The sequence below is a fragment of the Euphorbia lathyris genome, chromosome 7, assembly GCF_963576675.1.
Source record: "Euphorbia lathyris chromosome 7, ddEupLath1.1, whole genome shotgun sequence".
In the NCBI taxonomy this organism is placed as follows: Eukaryota; Viridiplantae; Streptophyta; class Magnoliopsida; order Malpighiales; family Euphorbiaceae; genus Euphorbia; species Euphorbia lathyris.
Genome location: NC_088916.1, coordinates 6894669 through 6910605, shown reverse-complemented (window position 1 = coordinate 6910605; position 15937 = coordinate 6894669). Strand labels below are relative to the sequence as shown.

Sequence of the window (15937 nt, the reverse complement as noted above, 5' to 3'; positions counted from 1 at the left end):
GGGGCAACAGTGGAGGAAGCAGAAAACGTGCTGAGAATCCTGAAAGACTATGAAAAGGCATCAGGGCAAGCTGTGAATGTCAACAAATCAGGTATCTTCTTTAGCACAAATGTTAAGAGAGAAGTAAGGGAGGGGATAAGCAATGTGTTGGGAGTGTGGTCCCCTTTAAATGCAGGCAAATACTTAGGACTACCTTCCTTGATTGGTAGATCAAAAAGAAGTTTATTTTCGTTCCTTGTTGATAGATTAAGGAAACGGGTCAATGGGTGGAGTTTTAGATTCCTATCGAGTGCAGGAAAGGATGTACTGATTAAAACGGTAGCCCAGGCGCTGCCTACTTTTTGTATGAGCGCCTTTCTCATTCCTAAATCTATTTGTGAGGAATTACAACGAATAATGAATTCCTTTTGGTGGGGTAAAAAGGAAAATGGGACAGATAGGATACACTGGTTTGGGTGGGAGAAAATGTGTAGTCTAAAAGAGAAGGGGGGTCTAGGGTTCAGGGATCTTCAAATGTTTAATCTTGCCCTAATCGGCAAACAGGGATGGAAATTCATATCTAACCCAAATGCTCTTGTCAGTAGATTGTTCAAAGCTAAATACTTCCCAACTGACAATTTTCTAAACTCAAGGTTAGGCAGAAATCCTAGCTTTATTTGGAGGGGTGTTTGGAAATCGATAGAAGTGCTAAACCTGGGACTGAAGTGGGAAGTGGGGAATGGGGAACTAATTAGAATTTGGAAGGATCCATGGGTGGATAGGGGGGTCGTATTTAGTGGAGAGTAGAGGGCCGGAAGGATTGGGGGATATGAAAGTGGCGAATCTCTTTGAGGGAGAAACCAAGGTCTGGGATAGGGGGAAATTAAACGAACTATTCTCGAGAGAGGAGGTTGAGGCGATAGACAGGTTGGTAATACCTAAGAGAAATAGACCGGATAGACTGGCATGGAAGTTTACAAAAAATGGGTGCTATACATCTAAATCGGGTTACAGGGCTATAGAATGGGAAGGATCACCAAGAGTGGAATGGAGTAGAATATGGAATATTCTGTTACCGCCTAAAATAAAATTGTTTATATGGAAAATGTGCTCAAGATGTCTTCCGATAAGATCGACATTACGGGCCAGACACATGGCGATTCCAAGTCATTGTCTAATCTGTGAAGTGGACCTAGAGTATAGCTGGCACTTGTTTTGTGCATGTCCGTATGCGGTAAGTTGTTGGTGGAGTATGGGGGTGGATGCACCAGATGGAGAGTTTGATGATGCTGTTGACTGGTTCAATGAAAAATGTATTAACGGGAATGAAGATTATCTAACAAAGGTCGTCAGTGTGCTGTATGCAATATGGCAGCATAGGAATGCTGTTCTATGGAAGGATAAATTGTTACCGGCGGATATAAGGGTTCAACAAGTCAAACAACACATAGACGAGTGGAGAAAAGCAAAGGAAATCGGGAAAATGCGAGGGCAGGAGGGGGACAGCAGGTCGAGGTTGAAGATGAGGAAAATGGGAGAGGGGAAAGGAGATTGAATGAAGCAGAAATTGGGGCTGAAGGAAGAGCTGTAGATAGGGCGGAAAACAGAGAAGTAACAAGGCAGGGGGGCGGAGATGCAACGATGGAGAATAGTGAGAGGAGGCAGGATTGTCTAATTAACAGTAGAACTGAGCCGTTGCAGCAGCGTGCCTTTGAAGATTTGCAAGAACAGCAGCCGCACCGTCCAAATTCTGCAGAAAATCGAGTACAGCAGAGACGAGATAGAGGGGACGTAGGGGAAAGATCGCAGCAGACAACTAGACAGGAAAGGCCGAGGCTAAGCACACATTACTCTCGAGTACAGCACTGGGTAAGACCGACCATGGGTAGACTAAAATGTAATGTGGATGGTGCTGTGTTTCAAGAGTCGGATTGCTGCGGGTGGGGGGCAGTAGTGAGGGCAGAAGATGGTTCATTCATGGCAGGGGCAAGCGGGTTAATACGAGGAATCTTTCCGTCTCGGGTTGTGGAGGCAATGGCACTGAGAGCGGGATTAGATTGGGCTTTAGAAGTAGAGCTCGATAATGTCCAATTTGAGACTGATGCCCAGCTAGTAGCGAAGGGGATAAATACAAATGAATTAGATCTATCTACCTTTAGAGATTTAATAGAAGATTGTAGAGAGTTAATGAGAAATAAGACGTTTTCTGTGTCTTTCCGAGACTAGCGAATAGAGCTGCACATCAGATTGCTAGACAGACTCTTTCCAATACTAGTCCTTATTCGTTTTTTGAGTTGCCAGCTTGGCTAAGAAGTGTAATTAATGAGGATATTAATGTGTTCTTTCTTTAATTAAAGAAGTATCTTTCCAAAAAAAAAAAAAATATATCACGTGCAGCTACTCATTTCTTCTTTATACATGGCATAAAAAAGACAAGATAAACTGAATAAAAGCTTATAAAAGGAGAAGAATGAAAGGGAAAGATGCTAATGGGCTTTTTAATTAAGAGACATGAGGCTTGTTATTTATTGGGGAAATTACACAGAAAAGCCTTTATAAAAAGTAATTTATAGTTATAGCAAATCATATTTTGCATTTTGTCAATTAGGAAGTTATCAATAAATGATTGGTTAGAAATGGTTAGAGAATGTTAAAAGATGATAGAAATTCAAAAATATTTGACAGTTTTAAAATAAAAAATGATATATCTGATATAATACTAATAAAATTATTAATTTGATTAAATTATAAATATTTTTATCATTTCCGATCTTTATGTAAAAGACCCTTATTTATTTATAAGGTGCAAAAATACTCCTAACGTTTAGAGCCAGAAGCAATTTTACACCTAAAGTTTAAAATGATGCAATTTTACCTTTAATGTTGGCAGGTAAGAATAATTTTACCCCTAAAGTTGATAAATTGAGTCAATTTGAGAAATGATTCATCAAATTGTCTTCTCAATTATGAATCTTATCATCCACACTTCATATATACATTATTTTATCACTAATTAGTAACAAATCACAAACATATGATTAGACGTGAAAAAAATCAAAATAAATTAAAAAAATATACTGTATTTTGTATGAGTTGGACAAAAAAATTCAAATATTTTACCGAATTTAAAAACATTAATCTCTTATAGTTTTTTAAAAACAACGGATATGCAATTGGTGTAGAATAAGGAACAAAATGTGTGTGTTGTATAATAATGTTTGAAATTGACCAAACTTGTCAACGTTAGGAGTAAAATTGCTCTTGGCTGCCAATGATAATGGTGAAATTCCACCATTTTAGACGTTAGAGGTAAAATTGCTCCTTGATGTAAACGTCAGGGGTATTTTTGCACCTTATCCCTTTACATATTTAACGTATAAAATGGTACAGTTTTATTTTTAACGTTGTTAAGCAAGATATTTTTACCCTTACGTAATAGAAAATTTAAACAGACAATTTCACTGTTATTTAACTCGTTTTTTAATTATCACATCAATTTTTTCAAGCATCACTTATGTCTAAAATATTTGTTTTATTATTAATACAGTTACAAATAACCCGTTGAAATGATAATAAGTAAACATACTAGATACAAGTTAATCACACAAAAATAATTATATAAAATACTTACAGTGTTATTAAAACAAATATAAACAACCCGTCAAAATACATATTACTGCTTCATTTTATCGACATATTTGTTTGGAAGATCCAATGTGATAATCGAATAATTGTCAAATCAGTCAGTTCACATTTTTTATTTTGTAAGGGGTAAAATTGAACTTACTTTTTTTAAAATTTAAATTATGAAACCGGTTTCTTTACAAAATGAAACCGGTAATAAAACTACAGATTTCACTATGAAGCTCTGCTAATTAAATGTGAAATATGTAGTTTTATTACCGGTTTCATTTTGTAAAGAAACCGGTTTCATAATTTAAATTTTAAAAAAAGTTTCAATTGAAACTAGTAGGTAGAGTACCGGTTTGAGTTTCTATGCAAATTAAACTCTCAAATCGGTGGAGTTGGATGAGTTTTCAAAATTTTGAAGAAAAATATCAAAATTAATCCTTTTATGTTTTATAAAATTTTAATTTAATTTCAATCTTTAACTATTTATTTATAAACTCATTAATTAAACCTTCTCTTGTCAAATTAGTTAGTAGTGAACATCTAGTTCGGTTAAAAATATTTATTCTTTTAAATGTGAGTTTGAAAATATATTTTTTACAGTTTAAATTAGGATGTTTACAATTCCTTTGTTAGTCACATTACAATTTGAATTAACGTTTTACTTGAAAAAATCTAAAAATTGAAAAAATTGGTTTGACTGTTATTTAACTATCACATCGAACCTTCCAAATGAGTTTTATTTATTTATTTTGACTGTTATTTAACTGTCACATCGAGCCTTCTAAACGAGTTTGACTGAAAAGTTAATTTTTAATTTTTTTGATTGTTATTTAACTGTCACATCAAACTCACAGTAAAAAATATGCTAAATTAATATTTAACATCCATTAAAAAATAATCAAATCTTCTCAATTTATATAATTTCATGCATTTTTAAATTGCGAAGATTTGATTATTTTTTAATGGACGATTAAATATTATTTTTATTTAAATATATAATTGTTAATCTAATGATCATTTAGAGCATATCCAACTGTAATTAGCTATTTGATTTTCTAAAATAATATATAATATTAATTAATTAAAATTTAACTAGTTAAATGGGTGTTTTAACCTAATTATGCTAACCATTTGACTTTATGTTTCATTATTTTATTATTAAAAATAAATACAATTAAAGAAAAAATAGAAAAGAAACAAATAAGAAAGAGAAAAGATGAATAAAAAAATAAATAGTTAGTCAAATTTATCTACTGAAAATAGTTAATGATGTGGTTGAATATTGAGAGTCCACTTATCAACATGTGACTACATAGAAACAAGATCAAATGGGAGCTATTTTTCAGCTAACTCACTTTGATGTCTAGTTCAGTTTATTAAAGGATTGGAAGACGACACAATTAGTAAACAAAAGTTGTAAAATAAGCTTAATATATGAATGAACTTGTGTATCTTAAACCGATTTATACTGATGTCGAGCTATAGAAGATGATTATGAATTGTCGAGCGGCGTGGGCCATGTGTCTTTGGTTGATAGGAGGAAGTACACCTAAAGGCCTGTGATTCTTGGGATCAGACGTGATTATGGTAACGCCTGGATCATTGACTTGGTCTGGTGAGACTTCCTGAATCAAGCTTTCTAATACGTCATTGTACTATTCTATTTCGCAAAGAGATGTCACGCACTCTTTATCTCTGAGAGTTTGTTCTGGCCTCTTAGGCGACACGTGACAGAGTTATATTTGTATTATATTATATGGGGTATCTCACTCTTTAAATAGCTAGTTAAAAGCATCTACAAAAGACTAATTTGTTGTATTAAGTTAAAATTTGAAGAGTTTTGGGTTAAAAATCAACTCCAAGAAACTCATTTTTTTATAGTTTTGTCTGATTTATCGGTTTGAGACTCGTCAGACACTCTTGAGATGGATCATCTTCCAATTAAAGTTTTCTGTATACGCTAGAACTCGAACTCGAGATCCAACTTAAACGACTTAAAACCCTTAACTAATCAAGTGAATCTTAATTCGTAACTCCAAGAGACTCTTAGCTAATCCTCAAATCATTAAAGGGGTGTTTGGTTTGAGGGTTTCAAGAAAGGATAAGGGAAAAATGAGGTTTCATTCCATTTGTTGGTGTTTGTTTTGTTACTTCAATCATTTCCTTTATATTTTTTTAGTTTTGTGTTTACCACGAACTCCTCTAATCTCATTCCCAAACCCCTTCTAAGGTTTTTTATTCCCTTTCGTCTCTCTTACTAACTTGAACTTCTACACTCCTTATAAAATTCTACTTTATTCTCTATTTTATTTTATTTTTTATTTTTACCAACCCCTTTTTTTATTCCCTTTCGTCTCTCTTACTAACTTAAACTTCTACACTCCTTATAAAATTCTACTTTATTCTCTATTTTATTTTATTTTTTATTTTTACTTTATTTTTTATCTTTAATTAATTTCACTTTGTTCCTTATGTTTATATATTTTTCATTTTTTTTCTCAAAAAATATTTTCGGCTAAATTTTACTTTCTGATTTTTATTTTGATCATTGTACTTATTTATTTATATTTTTTCCCTAGATTAATTTTCACTTATTTATTTTTATTTTTTTATCCTAAAAATAATTTTGATCAAATTTTTTTCTTTTATCATATTATTTGATTTTAATATTTATTTTTAATTATTTTCTTTTTAAAATATAATATTATTTATTTTTTTATTAATTGTATTTCAGTTTTCTCTGTTTCATCATCTTTTTTATTTTAATTATTATATTTTATTAATAGAGACATGTATATGTATAAAAATTGTTGTTAAAAACACAACTATGTTTATTACCTCATTTGAACCGAACAGCCACAAATAGAATTAGAGGTATATCATTTCTTTTGTGGAACTGACACAAACCGATAAAGGAATTCAGGATCATTCTATTACTTTCTACTTGTTTCACTTTCTTGATTTCATTCCCCTACCCCTGCGCGAACCAAACAAACGCCCCCTAAGAGTCTCTTTCAACTCCTAGTGTCATACTTATTTCATATTTTATTAATAATTCATTATTGAGGAGTCTCCCTCTTCTCACTATTAGTAAATATAACAATATATAATAATTTTAATAATAAATTAATAAAGAAAGAAAATATATAAGGAGTATTGTTTTTAATATTATTAAATGTCAATTATTTATATTATTTTTATAGAATGCACTAAGAGTTTTTTTTTTTGTTACAAGAGGGGCTAACCCAAGGAAACACCAAAAACAGACCGACACTTAAAGACGGGTCATTCTGGAAATTCCAGACCCACAAAAATCAGAAAAAATGTCATGGATGCTTGTAGGAGGCGCATCACATTCTTGAAGACCTAAACTCAAACTCTCTGTGTAGTTTGCCATCCAATCAGCTACCATGTTCCCGCGTAGGATATGAACGAGCTGCACCTCCCAACCTATGTCATATAAATCACGACACGCCATAATAGCCCAATAAAAACGATGTCGTTGAACCACCCCATGACTAATAAACTGAATTACTACCAAAGAGTCCACTTTAAATACTACCTTGGGGTAATACCTAGCCCATACGTACTTGAAGTCAAAATACAAACTCCATAGTTCTGCTAGTGCTACAGTGCAAAAACCGATAAGGAGTCTCTCGAATATATTCTAAATTTAATAATTTAGAGAGGTACTATACATAAAGTATAAATTTTGGAATGGGGTGAATTATAAAAGTATGGGGTGGTGTTCAAAAAGATAAAGCTGTAATTCTGAAAAGTTTCACATGTTCATTTCATTTCAACTTAAAAATGTCCCCACCACATGTTCTTCTTCTGCAGCATAAAATAAAAAATTAAGCTATGACTTTTTCCAGACCGTGATAAAAAAATAATTGAACAGCAATTTTAAAAAAAAAAAAATATATATATATATATATATATATATTTTTTACTAAAAAATATTATTTATTGGGATGGCTTCGCCCGGACTCGAACCGGAGACCTTCAGTGTGTTAGACTGACGTGATAACCAACTACACTACGAAACCACATTTTGAAATTTGAATTAGCAATTAATTAAGGGTTAAGGTACAAAAGTACCCGTAACGTTATGAGCCAGGAGCAATTTTACCTTTAACGTCTAAAATGGTGCAATTTTACCCCTAATGTTAGAAGCCAAAAGCAATTTTACCCTAAAATTGATAAATTGAGGTAATTTCAGATACTATTATAAAACACATATATTTTTGTTCATTATTCTGCACCAATTACATAATAATTCATTCTAAAAAAATATTTCATGTTTTTTATAATTTAATAATAGAATTTGAGATTAATATTTATAAATTCGATGGATTGAAACGAAAGACCTTTTATTCTCAATTCTTAATATGATATGAAAGCAATAAAAATAAGATATAGTTTGTGTACCACTTTGCGAGTAAATTTAACCCTTTCTTCACAGTGCTCTTTCGTTGAGGCAGAGCTCTTACTAATTCTATTAATAATTACATTATATTGATGAACGTTTATTTATGAAATTGCGTTTTGGTACATTTTATATATGATTAAAATTAATATAATTGTAAGAACAATTAAAGTAATGTTTATTTTATCAGAAATAAAGTAATATAGACGATATTTAAATTTAAATGTCAAATTTTATTAATTTGTTAGCTTTATATATATATAGATTGGCGTTTTTTTTTATCCAAATGGTCGATTTGAAGGGCTAAGACTACTATTTTATTGTTTATTTTGATAAAGATAAACAATAATTTTCTCAAATAACATTAATTAAAATGAAATGGCAAGAGAAAATATATAGTGAATGAGTTTGCTCTCATGGCTGAAGCCTATTGGTCTCAACTCGTTTATGCCCGTATGACATGAAAGCCCAATGGAGAAAAGACCCACTTGGCTAAAGCACCCAAAGATACTTTAGTCATTAGATCCATTGTGCAACCTAAGAGATCTCATTAATGGTAAAAGGATAGTAGTGTTCACATGGACCCTAATGATCACGGTGAATTTGGTCATTCACCATTAGATGTAGGCTGATTAGAATTTTAAGGTGGAAATTCAAAGCATCCTAAGATTTGGATTTAATCAATCTACATCTAATGGTAAATGACCAAATTCACGTGGTCATCAGGATCCATGTGAAAAATACTGGGTGAAAGGATCATAATATATTTTTTTGCTCTCATTAGTTGTTTATCTTTGTCATATCTTCTCTATACTGACTTGATTATTAGAGTGTTCTGAATGACCGATTCCAGTGTAGGAGAAGAACATCAGAAGAACAATAACCAAGAATCATATAACTATATTATTTGGTACAATGATCAAGGAGTAGCACGCCATTCCCACATTTACTTTCACATACGTAGTAATGGCCGATTCACAGCTAACTTTGATCACAAGCAAAGAAATGATGAATCCCTTTATACCAGCACCGACTCCCCAACAACTAAAGATCAGCAAAGTCCAACAATAAAGTCGCAAAATTTGAGTCCCCTATTAATGGAGAACGAATCTGATGAAGAATCTAATGAGCTTTCTAGGCAGCTCATTAGCATGATGAGGAGTTTTTAGACTACCCAATCCATCCAGACATCGATATAGATAAAGATTATTGATCAGCAACAAATCCTCCAGAAGGCCAGATGAAAAGGAGGTTGTCGGACATCCCAACTAGGTTGTCACTCCCTAACGAACCTCTCAAAACATCAAATTCTGAATTTGACTGGCCCATATTAGTAAACACATTATTTTTAGCTAAATTATTAGTAAATCCTCTTGTTATTAAATTATTAACCGAATATTAATATAACTAAATATGTAAAAAGGATTGTGAAAATCCTCGTGTTATTCCTTTAAGAAATAGAATTAGTAAATTCTTAATGGTCCAAGTTCCATTTCGATTACCATAATTCATCCCAAATTCTGAATGTAGTGTAATGTCGAAACTCTGCATAATGGCTAAATCACGACTAGATTGTAATAAGTTAATAACTTAATAACTATATTATTATATTTAAAAATACAGGTACTGCGGTGTCTTCTATCGTTACTTTTTTTTTATAAAGTAAAGCCTACTTTGTTTTTTCCACCATTGGATGATGGTGGACTTTAATAAAATAAGTTCATCAAATGGTGGTAAAAACAAAGTAATGCTTACTTTGTTAACAAAGTAAGCATAGTCTAACCCCCAGGTACTGCCTACTATGATATGTAAAAACATATGTGACTAATAAATTGTTTACTTTATATATATTTTAAAAAATGGACAAGGTAAAAATTTAGTCATATGGTTAGTAGGGTAGAGCAATTAGCATCCACGTACAAAATAATGCAATCTTAAATCTAACGTTTTTCAGCGGGTATAATTTCAAGCTTAATTAACGAAAGTGATGTTTATTTTATGTAATTTCATGTTCTGGCTTCGGTCCAACATTCATTGTTCTTGTCAGTCAAAATGGTTTGAAATTGCACTATGTCAATGAAAAAAAAAATGTATTTTTCATCAACTAAGCTTAAAATTGAAAAACAAAATTTCATTTTTACTCTGTGAAATTATTTTGTTTCTTGTACGTTCATACCATTCCATTTTTTATGCTCTGGTGATAACAATTTACATATAGTAAGAGTTCACTTACACAATCTATTGCATCATGTGAGACGATCGTTAATAACGACGAAATCTATTTTAAGAAGATAGCTAATACAAGCCTCAAAATTATCTGCTCTTATACTTCCAAATGGTTTATAATAGTATTTTATACACTTTCACATTCTCTCAATTAATTTTTGTTACTCCAATTTTAATTTTTCTTTAGAAAAAATTACTCCAATTTACTTACTATTACATATTCCTATATCTATTTTATTTTGTTACTCCAATTTTACTATTATCACCTCCAATAAAAAAAAATATAAGTGTCTTTTGGTAAAAGTTCTAGCCCAAAAAGAGCCCAAAAAATTGCTTCAACCAGGGCCGGATGTGACAGAGCTCTCACCTGTAAGGTTAGGCCCATGATCGGCCCAATACTGGGTTTTATAAATATATTATATTTAAATATATATAAGGATAAATTATAAAAATACCTCTAACGTCTAAAATGGTGCAATTTTATCTCTAACGCTAACAACCAAGAACAATTTTACCCTACCATTATCAATGTGAGTCAATTTCAACCATTATTATAAAATACATATACTTTATTCGTTATTTTGCACTAATTACATATCAATTTATTTTAAAAATCATCAACTGTCTTCTTATTCATCAAAATAAATAATTTTTACATATGTTCATAACTAAATGTTTTATTAGATATTAACTCTCCATGTACAATTATAATTAGGGTAAATAAGTTTATTAGTTGCCATTTTTTTTACCTTAGATACTATTTAATCCATTTATTTTGAAAAATATATTACAACGTTTCTATATTTTGTCACTGTTAACCTTTTATTCTTTTTATCTATTTTTTTACATTTTTAACCAAACATATCTTAACTTCTAGAACAACCATAGTGTAATACAAAATGGTCATATTATTCTGTTATTTTCTGTCTGCCTGTTTATGCCGAACATAACGGGTAAAAATCTATAAAAAAACGACAGAATGACCAAAAGGTTAATAGTGACATCTATTTTTTAAAATATGAGGACTAAACAATACAATATAAAGCAGATGACTAATAAATTATTTATCATTATAATTAAGTGAGCGATCAACATAAGGCTTAATACATCATTTCTCTATGAACTTGTCCAAAAAACTTGATTGAATCCTGAACTTTTAAAATATCTCGATAGCTCTTTCGACTTGCATAAAATGTAATCAGTTAATCATTCGATTGCAAAAAAGTATCATAGATCCACAAGTTTTGTTGCTTGCACCTTAGAATGTTATTATATGGCCTTTTAGATGGATCCTCAATATGTTAATATCTACAAATAAAGGCATTACACTCATTTGAGTTCTTAAACTAAAACTTCAAAGTCAATTAGGACTTTAAACTATCAAAATCATCAATCAGATCCCTGAATTAATTAAAAATCATCAATCAGATCCCTGAATTAACTCTATATTTTCTACCTATATTTTTATATTCAATTCAAGAAGTTTAAACTTGCAGAGTCTCTATAATTGAATTGATGTTCCAATTGTTGTATGTGCTGCATATATGAATATTATTAAATTGTACAAAACAGTAATCATACATGTATGGGTTTTAAATTTAGTTTGCATATTTGATATAGTTTTGCAATCCATAGAGTAATGGTAGATTCGGTTTTAATTTTAGGTTTTATTCGGTATTCGGTTATTTCGGTTCAGTTCGGTTTTTAGACCGAACCGACCGATGAACACTCCTAACATCATATCCTAAAATCAGAAGTTGTGACTATTTAATATAGACTGTAATAATCTCAGTATTGGTTCAAAATGGGTTGGAGAATAAGGTCTGAAACTGATCAACAGAATGATTTTCGATGAGCTTCACTCAATTAATGATTTTTGGTTAGTTTAGGAACTAACTTAGTAATTTTGATAGTTTAAGGTTTTAATTGAATTTGAAGCTTGTAGAGAGTCAAATGGGTATGATGTCACAAATAAATAACAAATAGGCATTATTAAGTGGAGAGGTGTTTAGGCATTTTCTTACAAGTTGAGGAGGTTAAATTGTCATTTTTAGAAAATGTCATTCTTGTGTGTTTACAAAGACTAAAAACCAAAATAAAGTGGAGAGATAATCAATCAATCACCTTATGGGTCTACAATCTCCATCTCATCATCATCTATTCTTCAAAAAGCACAAGGTTCAACTTTTTTTTTTATCTTGCCAATGTTATTAACCTTCTAACTTAACTATAAAATAAAGGCATAACATTTATTTTTTTTTACCCTTAAACTAAAACTTTAAATTCAATTAGAATTTTAAACTGTCAAAATTATTAATTAAGTCTATGAACTAAGTAAAAATCATCAATTCAATTTTTATACTATCTTAAAATAAAAAATTATGGGGATAAGGTACCAAAATATGTCTATGGTTTTTGGGAAAGTATCAATTTAGACTGCAAGTATAAAATAACACCAATATAGGCTTAATATTTAAAAAAATGGTATCGATTTAATCCTCGATAACGGATCGGACACGTCATTCCTATTACTTCGTTAAGTTTTGATTTTTCCCTCTATGTACAATTGATAGAACTTAACGGAGTAATATCAATGATGTGTCTCGTTCTGTTATTGATGCCTAAATTGGTATCCTTTTTTAAACGTTAAACCTATATTTGTGTTATTTTGTACGTGTACGTGAAGCCTAAATTGATACTTCTCCAAAAACCAAAAACCTATTTTGGTACATTGTCCCAAAATTGTGACTATTTGATATGGACGGTAATGATCTCTGTGTTAGCTCAAAATGGATTTGGGAAAGAGTGTGAAAATTGTTCAACCGACTGATTTTTGATGAGGACTCAATTGATAATTTTTACTTAGTTTAGAGATCTGATTGATCATTTTTATAGTTTAAGGTTCTAATTGACTTTGAAACTTTAGTTTAGGGATCCAAATAGAAATTATGCCTAAAATAAATATATAAAAAAACAAACAAATAAACTTAAGGAATGAGTAAGTAGGATGGAGATGGAGAATCATCGAAATAGTTTTTTTAATTAAAACCGGAGGACTGGGGGAGGGTTCAGACATCCCAACTATGTTGGCACCCCTGAAGGACCCCCTACAGAACCCGAATAGAATAAATGAATAAAAAATAAAAAATAAAGTTAATACAACAGAGAAACCGTCAGGTAAAACGATAAGTCGCTTGACCTGAGAAGTTAAAAGCTAAAAGACTATTACAAAATTGTGGAGGTAAATCCCACCAAGTGTTGCCCGTAGCGGAACGAGCGTAATTGGCTAGGGCGTCTGCGACCTGGTTACCTTCCCGGAAAAGATGGGAGACCACAATCCTCATCAAGAGCATGTTTTGTTGACATTTCGCCCAGTTTGAGCGAAGAGTCCAGGGAATAGCGATACCAGTGTTTCGTAAGCAGGCTACTACATAGGTTGAGTCCGTCTCAAGCCAAATAGAATCCCATCCTCTACTATAAGCTTGGTTGATGGCAAAGAGAGCGGCTCTCAACTCCGCCACATGAACAAGACGATCGGTTGTCGGAAAGGCGAAAGCACCGATACAGATACCATTGCTGTTGCGGAAGACTCCACCACACCCTGTTAAGCCGTTTCTGATCGAGGCGTCAGTGTTCGCCTTAATCCAGCCAGACGGCGGAGGAAGCCATTTGATCGGTAAGGTTTTAGGCGAGATTGAGAGACGAGGGGTAAGGCCCAAGTTAACCAAGATATTTCGCTCCGTTTCTGAATTCCAGATGTTGCCCAGTTTGAAGTGATCAATACGCCTGATGTGAAGCCATATCAGTCGAAGCGCACGGTGTATGTCCGGAGGCTTGTCATTGAAAATACAGTCATTTCGGATGAGCCAGATAACCCAAATCGCGTGAATAATTGCACTGTTCCATAAGGCGTAAATTTGAGAACTGAAACGTTGGTAGGCTGCCCAGCACAGGCGATCCTTAATGTTAACATTATCCGGAAGACGTCTTCCGAATAAATAAGAGATACTCGACTAGATTTCCTTAGCGAAGCTACAATGAATCATTAGATGATCGAGGCATTCCGTATTTTCCTGACACAAGCAACATCTAGAGACAATGCAAATGCCACGGCTCATAAGATTCGAGTGAGTCGGGAGCGCTCCGTAATAAGTTCTCCAACACACGAATGAGTGAGTCGGAGGAATGTAATTCCACCATAGGAACTTGAAAACCCTCTCCTGAGCCAAATCCGAACCCATCCAATGATAGAAGAGGTTAGAGGAGAAATTACCGTTGATCGCTGGCATCCAAACACACACGTCTTTGTCCTCATCTTCTATTTTAGTCTCCTGAATTGCCTGTGCAATGTCTACCGGCAATGGCGGCAGAGACCACTCGCCCTCCAACCTGAAATCGCTCACTTTCTCAAAGCGTTTGCGCTGATCCGACAACGCTAACCCCAGACGCTCTGCGATCGAAGGCCTGATCCAGTTCGACGACCAGAAGTTCAAGCTAGAGTTTTCTCCCAAAAACCAATGACAGTTCTGCTGCAGCAAAAGGTAAGCAGATCTGATAGAATTCCAAATTGAGGAATTAGGAAGCTGTAATCTAGGGAGGCCAGCACGGTCAAGGTAGCGGGAGCGCAGCAAGGAGAGCCAAACTGAGTCCCCGGTCAGAATTCCCCAAGCTAGTTTTCCACAGAGCGCTAAATTGAATCTGCTCAAGTCTCTAATGCCAAGACCCCCTCTGGAAACCGGCTTTAAGCAGATAGACCAAGCGACTGTTACCAACTTCTTTTCAAAAACATTCCCGTTCCAGATGAAGTTCCGTATATGGGATCTCAAGCGGTTTAGCAGGCTTTTAGGCCATTTATAAACTGAGAAGGAGTGCGATAGTGAACTCGTGATTACGGAGTTAACAAGAGCCAGTCTACCCGCCATTGACAGAGACGCACCTTTCCATCTAGCAAATTTTCCTGATATATTATCACAAACAGCCCCTAGGTATCTCTTGCTAGGCCTACCCTTGAAAAGAGGAACTCCCAGATAGTTGAAAGGAATACTTCCAAACCGAACCCCTGTGATGCTAGTGAGGCGGGCCCTTCTAACCGCAGTAACTGAGTCCCCAAAATAAGATTCTGATTTATCCCAGTTGACAAACTGACCCGAAATCAGCCCGTATTGCATGAAGATGTTTTTAATCGCTGCTGCATTAGAGATTGAAGCTTTACAAAAGACAATAACATCATCTGCATACAAGAGATGCGTTGGGAAATCCCGAAAGCTCGTGTACCTCATAGGTGAGAGGGAACCATTGGAAGTCGCCTGAGACAGGAGCCTACTAAGATAGTCCTCAGCAATACCAAACAGAATCGGGGAGAGGGGGTCTCCTTGTCTAACCCCTCTAGAACAGGAGAAGTAACCAGAAGTACCCTTAGGTGTCAGAATAGATAGTCGGGCCGAAGAGAACATGTTCAAAAGGTAATCCCTAAATTTTAGAGAGAAACCGAAAGAGTCCAGGACCTGAAAAAGAAAGTTCCAATCCAGCGTATCGAAAGCTTTCTTTATATCAATTTTTAGAGCCATGTTTCCCCCGAAACACTTTTTGTTAATACAATTAACCCCTTCTGAGGCAAGAGCAATACATTGATGAATATTTCGGCCCTTAACAAACCCAAATTGATTCTGC

At 33.4% G+C, this 15937-nt stretch overlaps 1 non-coding gene across 1 annotated transcript; it reads right to left on the bottom strand.

Moving 5' to 3' along the window:
- Positions 1-7587: 7587 nt before the first annotated feature.
- On the bottom strand, positions 7588-7661 carry TRNAV-AAC (transfer RNA valine (anticodon AAC)). The gene has a single exon. It is a non-coding gene; the product is annotated as a tRNA-Val (tRNA).
- Between the last annotated feature and the right edge of the window lie 8276 nt (positions 7662-15937).